The 11514-nt window shown below is 43.3% G+C and overlaps 1 protein-coding gene across 22 annotated transcripts in view; it reads right to left on the minus strand.

Annotated features, from left to right (window-relative positions):
* Positions 1–5955, minus strand: part of PHF21A (PHD finger protein 21A) — a 195038-nt gene extending 189083 nt beyond the window's left edge. For 12 of the 22 annotated variants that reach the window (XM_042904276.1, XM_042904289.1, XM_042904286.1 and 9 more), the window contains exon 1: positions 5700–5955. The gene's annotated coding sequence lies outside the window, so the exon portion shown is untranslated. The other 10 variants (XM_042904277.1, XM_042904269.1, XM_042904271.1 and 7 more) reach the window with 9 other exon arrangements.
* Positions 5956–11514: the final 5559 nt, after the last annotated feature.

Here is an 11514-nt window from a genome sequence, read left to right on the forward strand (position 1 = left end):
AATAAAGCCTAGATCACCAACCTGTTAGGCCCCATTCCCTTCCTATCACCCTATTACCGATTCACTTGTCTATTTAAAAAAACTGAAAACATTTCCATTGATGATTCCAAAATATAGGAAAGAACAGTTTCCTTCAACAGAGACCTGCTATTTTTTATTTCTTAAAACAGGGGGAGGCCTTGCAATGTATTGGAGGAAGAGAAATGGAGGGGTATTCAAACTGCCACACAAGTGTCTAGTGTAAGAAAGTTGCTATAGAAAACCCAAAGGTTGACTGAACCTCATATATTATCTCGAAAAGGGAAGAGTTCACCACCACCCCCAGTTTAACACTGAACTGATAGACAAGTAAATCAAAAGTTATTCTTAAACATCTATTTCAGCATTCTCACAAAAGATAACTCCAAAAATTTAATACACAAATAAGAATTATATGAAAGCCTAAAAAAGAGCAAGCCACATATACACACAACAAGAAAACATATGCTATTTAAGAAGTAATTATCTACAATAAATTTAAAACAGCGTTAGCATATTACCTCCTTAAAAAAAAAAATCTCAAAGCAGCAAAAATACACACCTGCTAAAGTTAAAGTGATCAAAATATACTGCTATGCTCCTAAAGAATACTTAGAGCCTACTGAAAAGCCTATGTACAAAAAGTTCCTGAGAAGTCAACAAAAATCACGATTATTTCCCAGGACAAATTAACATGAAGATTCAAACATACTTCAAGAAATCAAGTCTGAATATAGATATGAAGGAATTCTGTCAAAGGTTAGAGACCTAAAACTTTAATCCCTTCCTTTTCTCCCTTCGAATAGCAATTAAATACAAAAGACTTCGGCAATAAAATACTAAGAATACAAAATTTAAAAGCATATTACCATAACCCTAACTTCAGTATTTCCTTAACAAAAAACAAAAAAACAAAAAACCAAATTTAAGCATTCACTGTCCGTAGGATAAAAAAGTTAATACTACCCTGGGAGGTTTCATTTTTATCTAAACAGTCAAATGTTTTTCTCACTTCACACAGAAACAAGTTTCTATATTTAATTTCTAATTAAAGGGGCTATTTCATAAAGAGCAGTCACTTCTAAAATTTAAGATACTAAACCTTTTGAAATGCTCATAAACACCAGGACTCCCAATTATCTCTATTTTATTTTATTTTAGTACAAATTTGTGAGCAGAGTCTATTAAAAAAGCTACAAATCAAGGCTCTGAGTTTTAAACTTTGGGGTTATTTTTGCGCAAAAAACATTTCAGTGCACTCCTCTAGATTTGAGTAGTCATTTCCTCAAGCATCCCTCTAAAAGAGGCAAAATGATATACACATGTACCTAATACTAATACATACAGATATACTTCTTTTTCACTTTGAAACAAGCTTGAAGGCTTTAGTTAGTACGAATTTTTCAGAAAGTTAACAGAATCCCTCAAAACAATCAAAACCTTAACTGTGACATCTGTTACTCTGTGTGTTAATGAGAGTCTATAGAAGAATCCAGGAATTTAAATATTCACTAAAATCAACTACTATCACATCAATGAAAAAATGAAGGAAAATTTTAATGGAGGATACACATCTCACAGGATCTACAAAAAGAAAAATGATCTTTATTTTTTAATTATGAGAAACTGCCTCCACAGCAGTTTTTAAACAAAGCTTCAAGACTGTTAACAAAGAGCTTTTTGGTAACCACAGTAGCATTAAAAAAAAAAAATCAGAAAGTGTTGGGGGGTACACTTTTAACGTGCTCATTTCCCAAATCATGGGGATAAAGTTAACATTTTAAAGACAGAAGTTTCTGTCCACGTATTAATTAGTTACCCATCTCAACATCTGCATGGCTTCTGATAATTTACAAAGAACTTTTACAATGTATTATCTCATTTGATCTTACTGAGAAAAAAAGTACAGTATTATGCCTAGAAAACCGACGAAATGCAAAGCAGGTTCATCAGATTTTCTACCCATTTCTAACTTTCTAAAACTTTGATATAAAACTTTGCAAGCTACCACCGTCGCATATTTCCAGGGATAAATCAACTCGCCTAACACTAATAGGGTTTCAAAGGAGCATGTGCTGTAGATGCTATGAAACTACTTTCACCTTTATGCAGTTATTGTTACTAATGTACATATCAGCAATGACCTATACTCACAGATATAACTTTACTTACAGTTCAAGAATCTCTTTGGAGACCAACTCAAAGACATCAACCACATACATGTATTTATGAAGGTGAGTGCCTAAGAATTTATCCATTAGGATTACTGTCCATAGATGTGAGACATAAACACAGAAATTAAAATTTTTCCATACAGTATCTCCCTTTCCAGAATTTCAAGTACCCAATATCCTAAATGTATTAATATTACAGGGATGACACAAAAACCTAAAGCCCCAAGTCAGACCAACTTCTTTTGTTTATAGCCAGTGCACGGTAATTTTTTCACATAAGTGTTCAACACCCCACTCACCAATACAAAACTAACTGATCATCAAAATAATTCTAAGAGCACTCTGTACGTAAGTGTGTCCACAATAACAAAGCTACTTTGCATAATATTGTAAGCAGGTAAAAAGCAATCAAACATTTCAGTATCAAATAACAAACAGTTTATTAATGGACTTTTTTAAATGGACTTACTCAAAGTTCTTTCTGGAACTTTAAAGTGTTAATCCTGCTGCTTAGTTGAAGCTAATAGAGCTATAGTAAGTAGCAAGACCCTCAGAATTCAGAGATTGGCTCTATCTTGCTGTAGCACCTCCTGCTGGATAGCATTTAGAGTTCTTCATGTAAGCAGAAGAAGAGTATTTCTGAGGCAGCTTCTCCCAGATGACTGAATGGGGAAAAGGATGAACCCTTCAAAGCTAAAAGAAAGAGGGCCCTGTCCATCACTTATATCTCTTAAAGAGAAAAATCTGGCATTGGTACGACTCTTTTTAATCTATCACTATTCTGGTTCCATAAAGACCTGCCTGAGTCCAAAGTGCAACATGCTTAAATAAAGCTTGCAAAATTATCTCCAAACTACCTTTAAAAGCCTTCAAAAGCACTCAAGCAAAAGACTTTATTACGGCCAGTCAAGCAATGCCAGTCATATTCAAATACCATTATGTTAACAAAAGCAAAAGTCTGATATAAAAAAAAAAAAAAAGCACCTGGAATATTTTTAACATATTAGCCAGAAGTTTGTGTTTTGAGAATTTTCTGCACTATTACTATGCTCCCTTTAAGGATAGTTGTCTATCTACTTAAGTTTTAAGTACAGAAATTTTTTGAAACAGGAGTATAACTGCACACAAAAATTTCCTCCTTCCATCAAGAAGTATGTCTTGATATTTTAAAATGTATTCTTCAGACATTTTTAATAGCCCCTAATAAGCTAGTGTTAAGCCCACAACGTAGAGTCCATTTACAAGTGAAGACAGGAAAAAAAGAATAGAAAGGAACTTACCAAAATCAAAATGAATAATAGTATTTCCAGTAAAAATGTAGTAACAGTTTCCTACAATGCTGTGAAACCAAGTAAATTGTGAAACTTAAGAAAAAAAAGGGAGGGGGGGGGCTACTCTTCAAAAACCAAAAGCAAAACTGACCTATTTATTTCTAGTGCCCAAATGTGAGACAACACCAGATGTAAACAAACAACATAAACACTGAAAAGTACACTTAGATGTCTTAGTCCCAGTTTCAGTCCCCTTACCAGGCCCTCGATGAAGCCAGAGACGTTCATGAGTATCCTCTCCAAAAGGAGATATTCTAGCTCCCTGCCCTAAAGAACTCCTATAAAGTGTGCCTATGAAAAGGCTTCCTTCCTAGAGTGCACAGCTGCTTCAAAAAGAGAGAGAAAAAAAAAAAAAACTTTCACAACCCAAATTAATCTGATTCTAATATTCAGCTATCAATTATTAATACAGGAATGTTCTCCCTTTAACGTCCCCAGCTTAAGCATCTACATTCCTGACACCTACCATTAACAAAAAACGTACAGCTTACATCCCGGCTATGGGGCAAATCTCTGAAATCCAAAACACAGCCACAAAGTTCACTGTCAAGGCCAATGCTGAGGCCCACACACGCCCGGACCTTAACTCACATTTGAAATTCTAGAAAGCCACACTTGCAGACATCATTTAAAAACAACACAATGTGGACGTGCAGAGTGAGATCCTCTACTTCAAGACCTAAACAAAGAATATTTCAACATATGCCCTGAATATGATGACACCGGATTCACCAATGAAAACAAAACCTGCCTACCATTAGCAGTCCTACCCTCATCTCAACAACTCAACTACTTAGAAATCACTCTCAGCACATCTGCACCCTACAACCGGCGTGTGGCCTTCTCCGGGGGTGCAAGCCACAGACAAAGTTGAACCGAGACATTCTTCCCCTGGTGCCCAATCTCGGTATCAACCCCTCCCCTACCAGGGCCACCTTGCTGCTACCCACCATAGCGAACGTGGTCAGGGGAAAAAAAGAAATCCTAACAGCACCGCTCAGCAGAATAAAGAGACCAAAGAGAGGATGACGAGAAGTGTTGGGAACTGCGTGCACGACGGGGCTGGACCAAACGGAAAGAGTCCCACTCCGCGCGCCCCTCCCCCCGGCGGGGGCGCGGGCGGGGGAGGGGCGGCCGCGGCCCCTCTCGGAGCGGCCTGCCGGCCCCGGCCCGCGCGGGGTCCCGGGGGCGCCCCGCGGCCGCAGGCGGCGGGGGCGAGTGCGGGAGGGCCGGCCCCGGGGTGAGGGGTGCAGGCAGACTCTCCGGAATAACAAGTTGCAGAAGAAGAAGAATAAGCGGAATTTCCCCAACGCTGCTCCGGCCACCCAAGACAAATGCACCAACACACACACACACACACACACACACACACACACACACACAGTCGGGCCCGGCAGCGTCAGCAGCCGCAGCTTTTTTTTTTTTAACCAGATCCCTCAGTCACCAAACAAGATGGTTTTCCAAAAAAAAAAAAAAAAAAAAAAAAAAAAAATTAATTAATTAATTAAATAATCATAATAAAAACTTCCCCCCGACAGCATCCCGGGGGGGGGGGGGCAGGGTGATGAAGGAGCCAAGGCGACCATCCCCGGGCCGAGGGACAGCCGAGGGGGCGGACGAGGCTCCGCGCCCCCCGCCCCCGCCGGCGGCCCCCTCCCCGGCCCCCCGCCGGGACAATGTGACGCCCCCTCCCCGCCACCCCCGGCGCGCCGCCTCTGTCACCCGCTTCGGCCCAGCACTCAGCGCCCAGGCTCCCGAGGCTGCTCATAAACTTACTTCCAATTTATCCTGGGGAGGGGTGGAGGGCAGAGGAAAGGAAGGGGGAGACAAGGTTTTTCCATTGTCTTTTTTTTAGGGGGGGAGGAATAGGAAGGGCACGCAGGGGGGCGCCCCGAAGGGGAAGTTATTGCTCAAATCTCAAGTTGACTGAGGGGTCCTGACGAGAACACCCCCCTTTCCCTCCTCCCTCCCACACACCCCTCCCCTCCCCCTACCTCCCCCCCACAACAAACTCCAAGCAGGCAGCCCCAGTTCCTCCCAGAGACAAACACCAGAGACAAGACAGAGACAGGGAGAGGGGGAGAGGGGGAAGGGGGGAGGGAGGGGAAAGAGAGCTACTCAAGAAAAAAAGAGGAGAGTGAGGAGAAGAGAGAATGGAAAAGCTGGGATACTGCACCCTCCTGCTGCTGGCTGGTTGTCCCCCCTGGCAGCTGGAGGCAGGAACTCTGAGCAGGAGAAGCAGGAGGAGGAGGAGGAGGGAACTCTTCTTCATGGGGAGGGAGGGAAGAAGCTGGAGCTGCTGCTGCTGCTTCTGCTGCTGCTCTGGGCCTCTCGCACTTTTTAGATATTAGTGTGTTAAGATGGTAGGTTGTTCCCTTCTCCCTCCTCCTCCTCCTCCTCTCCTCTCCCTCTCTCTCTCTCTCACTCACTCTCTCTCTCTCCCTCTCTCTCTCTCTGGGCTGTTTCTTTCCTCCTCTTCCCCAGGCAAGGGGGGGTGGGGAGGAGGGGGTGGGGGGAGGAACTGGATCCTCCTCCTCCTCCAGGAGAGACACACACAGGCCCCGGGCCGGAATAGGGGTGGGGGGGAATCAGAGCAGCAGGAGAGAAACTGTGGGAGACAAACAAGCCCAACTCTTCATCCTCCTCCTCCTCCTCTCAGCAGCAGCAGCGAGCACCACCAGCCCATTCACCACCCGGCCCCGGGCCGCAGCACCTCCGCCGCCTCAGCCCGGGGATCCCTCCGCCCAGGCCCAGACACACTCGCCCGCGCGGGAGCCCGCCGCGCGGCCCCGCCGGCCCGCCGCCGCCGCCGCCGTGCGCGCCCCCGCCGCTCCCGAGAGCCGGGCGAGAGGGACTGGGGCTGGGAAAGCGGGGACGAGGGCGGGGGGGGGAGAGGAGACGCCGGGGTAGAGGGGCACGGCGGGGAGGGAGGGGGCCGCCGGGCGGAGTTGTACGGCGGCCGGCCCGGGCCCCCGCGTCTCCGCCGGCGGCTCCTGGGCCGCACGGGCCCCCCCGGGGACGACGGGGCGGCGGCGGGAGGGGCGGCGGGGGCCCGCGGCGGCGCTCGGGCGGGCGGACTACTTGACGTGTCGGTGCGGCGAATTTATTTCACTTTGCCTAAGGAACGGGGTGTGCTGCGGCCCCCATTGCCTAGGGAAAAAACCCGGATGTAAAGTGAGTGAAACTAAACTAGAGTGAAGTAGGGCAGCAGCAGCCAAACTCCAGTGCAGCGGCGGCGGCGGCGGCGGTGATGGGGCTGAGCACGGAGCGGCGGCGGCCAAACTCCGGGGCCGCCGCAATGATGGGCCCGTGCAGCGCCGCAGCTCGGCTCCCATGTAGCTGCAGCCGAGGCGAGGCCGGAGCCCGCTGCGGCCCCCCCAACTCCGCGGCCCGAGCCCAACTCCCCCCCTCCCGCCGGCAGGAGCTGCAAAGGGGCTCCGGAGCGGCCCCAACTCCCTCCCGTGCAACAGCAGTTTTAAGGGGGGAAAAAAGCCGCGAGGGCAAGAGCGAAGGGAAGCAATGGGGAAGCACTGCAATGGGGGAGCGTGGTCCAGGCAACAGGAGAAAGATGCAACCTCAAGTCGAATGCAACATGCAATCCCCGGCCGCCGCTCGCCCGCTCCCTCCCCTCGCCACCCCGCCCCCTTTCCAAATAACTACCCTTGAACCACTTTATTAGCCACACTTAGTCCCACACTCGCGTCGGGGAGGGGCGGGGGACGGGGTCCTTCCCTCACCTTTATTTATTGCTGCTTTCTCCCCCCTCTCCATGTTTTTTATTCCTAAGTTCTTTTGTTCTAAGGGGGATGATGGCATTTACTTTTCTGCTTTGTGTAGCAGGGCAATCACTGGGAATCGGCCACGTATAATCCGGCGGTTTGTCATATTTTATTAGTGAAAGTATTTTATGCCTATTCTACCTCCAAGGACTGTAACATGGAGAACTGCAGGGAGGAAAAAAAAAAAAACATCAGAGGAATTCTTGTTTTGAGAGATTTCTTGGCGGGGAGGGGAGGGGCCCCCCTAATTTTTGGTGGGGGGTTATTTAGATTTTCAAATCGATAGTTTTCAACTTAAAGCTTAATGTTTTTGTGTGGATATACTACTAGATTCTAAAATAACACTCAACCACAATAAAGAAAAAGAAAAGTCCAGAATCCTACATTAAAGGAAAAAATCCCTACTGGACAGTGATATTATCTGGTCTGTGCAGCACGATGGACTTAACGTAGTGTTGGCCTTCGAATGTTAAATAACAATAAACCCCAGCCTCAACTGAATACAAATGGGGGGTGGGGGTGGTTTTGTTTTTAAGGCTCAGCACTTTTGTAGCATCTGCCACTACGCATTTTCCAGGCATTGATTAGCCATGCAACTCCCATAGGCATGAAGTCCAGTTTTTGCAGATAAAGAGCAACAGTGGTGAGATGATTTGCCCAAAGTCAAAGTGAGTCATTGACAGAACCAGAAATAGCCTTAGACTCTATTTGTTACTAGTCACATCTTTCCCATTAAATAGTATTTCCTCCAAGAAATAAACAGTATTTAAAAATAAACAGACGTCCTTTACCTTGCTATGTGTTTCCACCAGAGGTGCTTTGAGATCCTTGGATATGAAGGTGTTTTCTTACTTCTGTGACCTGCAAAATTAAGTTGACTTTCTCAAGAAAAAAAATTGTTTAATTCTGATTTCTTAAAGCTTAGAAAAAGTATGGGCTTTCTTTTACATGTGTAAGCCATTTAGTACTCTGAGCTTTATATTCAAAAAAATTCACAGCAGAGAAAGTGTGTAAGAGTTTGAGAGCAAAAATGAAAATCCCTATAAATGATTCAAGAAGCCTGGATGAACTCATAATGTTGTGAAACCGAACCCATAACACAGTCAAGATGAATAACGGAAGGACAGGTTGGGTAGTAAGACCCAGCTTTGCCACCTAGAGATAACTCTAATGTATTTAAAAGATGAATTAAGGCAGGGCCTCTCAAACTGGACCAACCAGGCACTAGAACCACAACCTAATGGGGTCATTTCCAATCAGCCCAGGCTGTCAAAAATTTTTTCAGAGCAAGACTGCTTTAGTGTGCTTTCTGGAAAAAAAGTTAAAAATGTTTCCGAATTTCATAAAAAAAAATTTAGAAACTCAAATGGTGCCTGAATGTGTAAATGCTATAGAAGAGGAGCCAGTCAACTTTTCTCTGTAAAAGCCCAAATAATAAATATCTAAGACTTTGCAGACCATGGAGCCTTGGTCACAACTTCTCAACTCTATGTAGTTGTAGCACAAAAGCAGCCATAGAAAATATGTAAACATATGAGCCTGGCTATGTTCTAATAAAGCTTTTATTTATGGGCCTTGACATTGGAATTTCATGTACTTTTCTTGTGTCACAAAATATTCTTTTAATTTTTTCGACCATTAAAGAAAAATGTTAAGGCATGTTTATCTTGCGGGCTAAACCAAGGGGGTGAGCAGGACGGCCCATGGGCTGTGGTTTACCGACCCTGGCTTTAGAAGACTAAAGTTGACAAACATTAAGATGTTTGTTTATCAATCAAACCCCAATGTCATGCAAAATCGAGTTTTAGATATTTATATCTAATTAAAATATTTCAGGGATGCCTGGGTGGCTCAGTCGGTGGTGTTCGACTTTGACTCATATCATGATCTCGCGGTCTGTGGGTTCGAGCCCCGAGTCTGTGCTGACAGCTCAGAGCCTGGAGCCTGCTTCGGATTCTGTGTCTCCCTCTCTCTCTGCCCCTCCCCAGCTTGCTCTCTCTCTCTCTCTCTCTCTCTCTCTCAAACATAAATAAACATTAAAGAAAAATTTTTAATAAAATAAAATATTTTAACTAATTGTATTAACACTCCTATAACTATCAAACTCTATGGAAAAGAAGAGCTGTGATTCACGAATAGATGATGATTCCATTTACATACTCTTTCCCTCTCTAACATGGTGTGGAGGAGTGGAACCAAGCCGACCCAGATTCAGACAACTGGACAGTACCACTCCTTTTCAACTAAGACACCTTGGGCAAGTTCCTTAACCTTTCAAATCCTCAGTTTTCCTACCTTGTAAAATGAAGCTGTTGTTGTTTTGTAGGGTTGTTGAGAAGATTGAATAAAATAATTCATGTGAAATGTTTGGTACAGTGCCTGGTACATGGGACTATATAATACATGTTTTCCCGGTGCCCTCAAATTCATTTCCTGAGTTAACATAACTCTGGAGAGGGTGAACACGTCCCAATTTCTTGTCAGCACAGATGTGGCATATGAGGTCCAAGGATTCTTGGGTGAGTCAAGGTTGTGAGGCTGGTATTATGATACATTTTGATGGGTCTTTCTCAATTTCTAAGCATGCCAGTCATGGGCACTTAGTAAACACACACTAGCTATATGGCCTTAAACAGCACTTAAACCATCTGAACCTTGGTGTTTCTCATGCACAAATTAAAGATAATCCTCGTTGGATTTTTGAAAGGGTTACATAGCATAAATTCTAAAGAAAAAAAAAGCTAACAATTAGTATGTTAGTGGAAATCCCAGAAATAAACTAAAAATTGAAAGTTTACATCAGAAGCTCCTTTGAAGTAAACCATTCAACTTTTAGACATAAATGACATAATAGCAGGTGCACAGTAACTTAGAATTTGCTTTCCTAAACCTGTTTACTCCCCCAATAACCATCAAAACCCTGTTGAATAAACAGTAAACTCAAATTTTGAATGCTTTTAAATATTGGAGTACAGTTTTTACATTTTTCTAAAAATGGTCAAATCTACCTGTGATGTCTATATATATCCTGCCTTTCGTTCCATGCTTCCAGAGGCCACCCAAAGTCCTAGATTAGAAAAATACGTGTAATTTTCTTCTTGTATTTTTATGGCTTCTATGTTTTACATTTGCCTTGTTACCATGTAGATAGACATAGATATAGATGATATAGATAGATATAGATATAGATGTAGATATAGATATAGATATATTTTGGTATAAGAGAAAGGAGGTAGGAATCTAAATAACTTTTGTTTGATAGAAAATATTTAATATTGGGATTCTATTGGGTAATATAAAATGTCATTCAAAATGATAAAACAGCCCCCTATGAGGACTATCGGTCTAATGCAGAGATACTGTAAATGTAGGAAAAATATTACAGAAGCTTATATATTCTAATATTATATGGAGGCATTATGTGTTATAATACAAAACAAAGTCTCTTATAAATTTTCTTATTTTACAGTTTTTGTAATAGTCTAGTACACACTGTACCCATAGATAGTAAGCTGTTTTGTATTTGTATGTGATTGTTTCTGATATTCTGACAGTATTTGAGAATATTTCAAACCAGGTAAGGAAACCTCCCCCCAAAGGACTAATTGAACAAGCTTTCTTTTTTTTTTTTTTTTTTAATGTTTATTTATTTGAGAGAGAGAGAGAGAGAGAGAGAGAGAATGAACAGGGGAGGGACAGAGAGAAGGGGACAGAGAATCAGAAGCAGGCTTCTAGATGACAGCACAGAGCCCGAAGAGGGGCTCCAACTCAAGAATCAGGACCTCATGACCTGAGCTGAAGCTAGATACTTAATCGACTGAGCTACCCAGGGGCCCCTGAACAAGCTTTCTTATCCAACTCCCCTCACCCGTCCTTCACTCAACTACTATCCTTTTTGTTAGACTGAAAAGTAAGCCCATTGTCTCTTAAAAGGTCACCCTAAAGGAGATTTGAACTGTCTTAAGACCTGAGGGTCCTCCTTCACTGAGGCAGAGCAGTAACTATGGGAGTTCACCAGCTCTTCTTTTCTAATTCTTATTGGGCTAGAATAAATGGAAACCTGGCTTGTACCAACAAAGTGCTTAGATAAGTAGAGGAAGCCTAGCAATGTGATTTTTAAAGAATTAAGACAAAATCCCCAGTGACTAGCCAAAGTTGAATGTATGTTCTTTCTCCCTACCGTCTCAATGGTTTCTGATCCTTTAAAAATCT

The sequence above is a fragment of the Panthera leo genome, chromosome D1 (genome assembly GCF_018350215.1).
Source record: "Panthera leo isolate Ple1 chromosome D1, P.leo_Ple1_pat1.1, whole genome shotgun sequence".
Lineage (NCBI taxonomy): Eukaryota > Metazoa > Chordata > Mammalia > Carnivora > Felidae > Panthera > Panthera leo.